At 41.8% G+C, this 4,617-nt stretch overlaps 1 pseudogene; it reads right to left on the minus strand.

Moving 5' to 3' along the window:
* Nucleotides 1-1,621: 1,621 nt before the first annotated feature.
* The window catches only part of LOC145722443 (mitochondrial calcium uniporter regulator 1 pseudogene), a 12,914-nt pseudogene continuing 9,918 nt past the window's right edge, over nucleotides 1,622-4,617 (minus strand).

Here is a 4,617-nt window from a genome sequence, read left to right on the forward strand (position 1 = left end):
CTGGATTCTCCAGGGATGGGAACCTGGTGATTGTGGGATTTCCCCCTTATCAGTTGAAGTGAGCAGCTTCACTGACTGGAAATTGTTCAGACACTTTGTGTGTCCTTTAAGTGTGTGTCTCTGGTATTCTTATTGAATGGACTGGCTTTTTCCCTAGGGCTTGTAGGAGGAGCATCCGGGAAGACACTAACTTTATCTGTACGCTGTAGCCTGTGACAGCCATCTTTGCATGACTCTGAAATGCAAAACTGAAGGCACAAACCATCCCAACTCCTCCTGGTCCTTCCCAGGGAGACCAGGGAAGGGATGCCGTGAGATAGAGCTGTGAGTCAATGAACTCAGCACTTCAGGACACTGAAAGTCAGTCCTGCCCTGAGTTCAGAAGCAGAAGCAGAAGCAGGGTCTGGGTGGTCACAGTGACAGTCATCAAAGCCATAGGCAGGGTGCCCTCCTCAACTTCTCCTCTCAGGCTTTTCCCTGGCTGTACCCACCCATTTGGGCTCAGGGCGCTGCTGAGAGATGGGATTGTCTGGGTGGGGGGGCGGGAATTGGGTTGCCCTGAACCCATAAGCACAACCCACAGGCCTGGTCCTTCTCTCCGCAGAGTGTGAGTGATCCTCTACATGGCGGGTCAGGGATGATGGGCCTGGGATCCGAGCCAGCTTGTAAGAAGAGGAGGCCCTTTCACGAAGTGCCGTATCTGGTTGCTCTCCTTGGTCCTGAATTCTCTGGGGTGGAGGAGTCAGGGAGTTTCTTTCAATCTTATAGTTAAAAAAAAAAAAATCATCCTGTGGTTAAAAACATGAAAGGGGGATGGCTGGAATGTGGTATTTTCATTGGGCTTATTAAGGACGTAAAAATAATAGTACTGATTTCCAATTATTCACATGAAGATGCTGACTGGGGACTCTTGCCTTCTGTTCCAAAGCTGTAGGACCAGTCAGTTGGGCTGCAATTTCAGAGGCTCCCAGCTGAGATGCTAATCACTGTGCAACCAGAAAGAGGTCAGGGTATAAAGCCACTTGTCAGTCGGTTCCTGAGGGGTTTAGAGAAGTTTATGTGAAGTCTAGAGACTGGGCTCTGAATTTGAGTGGTTATCACAGAGGTGGTGGGTAGAGCAGCAATGGAAGGGCGAGAAGCAATCTGGGAAGGTTTGTGCATCTTCCCTAGGACTTCTCTATTTGTATGTTTAAAATTAGCATTTTATTTGCAAATCTGTTGTGTTAGCAATATAGCATAATGCGCGTGTCCTATAGCTAATTGCAAATAGAATTTTAGACCTTGTTAAGACATTCAGGCTGGCAATGAAATTTTGAATTTTTCAGTATAAAACCCATACTTAAAGTCATGGGTATTTTTTGAGGACAAAGATTACATTTGGCAAAGAGCTTAAATGTCTCTGTAAAGAACAGAAGGCTTGGAATAGAGGTTTATAAAACCTTACATTTATGGAACAACAGGAGCACAGTAGCCTGTATAAGAGACTCAGGAGTGACCAGAGGAGCCAGAAGAAAATCACTCGCGAGTTGTGATTCTGAGGGTGGAATACGTTTTTCGTTGTGATTTTTTTTTCATACCAGTGGTTTTTAGTAACTTTTCTTTTCCTTCTTTAAATAGTTTATTATATCCACAGGGATAAAACTCCAGAGCTACTGTTAAGGCATGTGAAATACAGACCCTGCTAAATATTTAATATCTGGCTTATGAGACTGGAGCACGGTTTGAAGGTAGGCAACCTCAGTGTCTGTCTTCCTGTCTCTGGGTGAGGGCCTGATCTTGCCAGGCGGGCAGTGCTGCTTTTCTGTCCTTTTCTCCAGCAGCATCTGTGAGTACAGTTATTTTCAATGAATACAGTTATTCAATGAGTATTTTACTCTTTTCTAGATTAAATCTAATTTGGTATCTGTTTGGACTTTGGTCACTTCACACTTTGTTGTTTTAACTGACGTAGTTCAAGTTTTCTCATTTTCTGCTCTGAAGGCCGAAAATTCACTTCTCTACCAAACAATCCTCTCCCATTTCACATTAGCAACCTGAGACATTAGTTGCTGAAGTGTCATGATAGGCTGCATCTTGGTGACCCCCTCTGGCCTTCATGATCTTGACCAATGCAGGTACAGTGATCTCTGCTTGCTGAGAGGTAAACCCATTTTCAAGTAAACACACTGGATGCATGTGCATCAAAGAGTAGAGGCTCCGCCTCCCAGAGGAGGTGAAATCTCTCCTCCTGCACCCAGCAGCAAGGCTTAGCCTTCTCTTTGAGGGACCGTGGGCATTGCAAGGCCATAGCACAGGGCAAAGGAGGCAGCGAGGACATTGGGGTGAGGCTGGCTGGTACCTGCATGCACTACCTGGGAGAAGCACCTGGCAGAAGAAGCAGAGGGCACAGGGCCATGGCCTTCAGCTGCAGGGACAGCAGAGCAGGAGGAGAAGAGGAACAGGCCATAAACCTCCTGGGCACTCGGACGCAGCGCCTTTAGACCAACCACCTGGGAGCGTGGACAGGCAGCGCCCCAGCTTCCATAGGCGGCCAGCAGACAGAGAGAGAAGTCACCGGCTTCCTGGGCGGTGTTTCAGCCTCTTGCCCAAGACTGAGCGGGAGTCCATGCCCAGTGTGCTGGTGTGGCTGATGCACCTCCAGGCTGCCACCCCTGCCGGAGTCTGACTGTGGGAGTGAGCAGGTGCAGTAGGCCTGGCCATCAGCCTCCTGCCTATGCCTGGCTTTTAGTGACTTCATGGAGTGCTGTGACCATTCGCATAACTCAGTTCTACAACATTTTCATGCCCTAGTAAGATCCCTCATGCCCATTTATTGTTAGTCCACATTTTTCTCCCAAGTATTTTTGTGTGTGGGGGGGAAAGGGCTTATTCAATTTCTAAAAATTTTGTCAGAAAAATTTAATAATCTGAATAGAGCTATAACAAGAAATTGAATTTTGTTTCTTCTTGAGTCAGTGTTGGTAATTTGTGACTTTCTAGGAATTTGTCCATTTTATCTACGTCGTCGAATGCGTTGATAGAGTCATTTAAAATATTCTTTCCTGGCTGGGCGCCTGGGTGGCTCAGTCGTTAAGCGTCTGCCTTCGGCTCAGGTCATGATCCCAGGGTCCTGGGATTGAGCCCCGTGTCAGGCTCCCTGCTCGGTGGGAAGCCTGCTTCTCCCTCTCCCACTCCCCCTGCTTGTGTTCCTGCTCTCGCTGTCTCTCTTTGTCAAATAAATAAATAAAATCTTTAAAATGTTCTTTCCTGGCTATTTCCTTTCTGACCCATGGATTATTTATAAAGGTGCTGTTTAATTCCAAATATTTGTGGATTCCAACAATTGGAGTGAATTTTAAGGTGTCCAAAAGACATAAAACAAGGTATAGATATGAAAGTACCTGTGGGTTTCAGCAATATGTAGTTTTACAATTGTACTTCTAGAACATAATAAAATGCAGGTATAGAACATAATATCAAAATACTACAGGAACTATACTGCAGAAGAGAAGTGATCCCAGAAAGATGGCGTGGCTTATATGAAAGTATGATAAATGAATAAATGTCCTAAGTAGTAACATAGTGTTTGTCTAGTGAAGCTAAAAAGCAAGTATTTGAAATATTGAACCACAGAAATAGGTATGAGACTTTAAAGCTAAAATCTTATTGTTGCATTTTTGTTTTTCTTTGTTAATTACTTGTACATGGTAAAAATGTTATAGTTAACCACTAAGAGTATGTAAATTCCAAATTAGCAGAGGAAAAAAATCAGAAGCAAGAAAAATAGTGAACTGAATATAAAAAAAGGAAAAAATATGCAAAAAATGTTACACATAGAAATAAGATAAAAATAAGTCCAAATATATGAAAATCAATTGTTAATTCATAAAACATAAAAGGTAAAAAGATATTGTCACATTGAATAATGATAACATTGATAACAATAATTAATCCAGCTTATGCATTTAAAAAGAAACTTAAAATGTAAGAAAGTTTCAAAGTATATGTAAAGATCAGGCCGGTGCTAACCAAAAAATCTGTTATACCTATACAGATACCAGATGAAATAGACTTTTAAGACTTAAATAGTAAAGGGTCTTACAGTATAATAAAAATGTACATTAAAGATATGAATTCAAAGATATAAAAATGCTATACCTGTATGCATCTAATAGCAGATTACATTTGTTCAAACTTTATTAAATCATACCAAATGCATTTTCTAAATCTGGCTTCTGTTCAGTATTAGGTTTTGATATTCACACAGGTTGTCTTGTTCAATTTTTGTGGCTACATATTAGGATATGAAAGCCTCAATTATTTTAACCATTCTACTGTTCATGGACTTTACAAAGCAGAAGTTGATAAAACTTTGACAACAAAGTGACAAATCATCTATCATACTATGATCTTTGAACATTTGCTCTCAGTTAGATTGGCCAAACACACAAATACTATCAGCAAAGATACAGAACATTTAAACAGCACAGATAGTACATTTGAGCAAATGAGCACACACAGAATTCTGCAATCAATAATTAAAATACAGTCTTTAGAAGGCCATTTGGGACATGTATAAAAATTAGCCTACAGACCATATTCTCTGACCACACCATACTTGAAAACAGTTATAAAAAT

Source organism: Leptonychotes weddellii, chromosome 7 (genome assembly GCF_054177405.1).
Source record: "Leptonychotes weddellii isolate Sample4059 chromosome 7, ASM5417740v2, whole genome shotgun sequence".
Classification (NCBI taxonomy): Eukaryota; Metazoa; Chordata; class Mammalia; order Carnivora; family Phocidae; genus Leptonychotes; species Leptonychotes weddellii.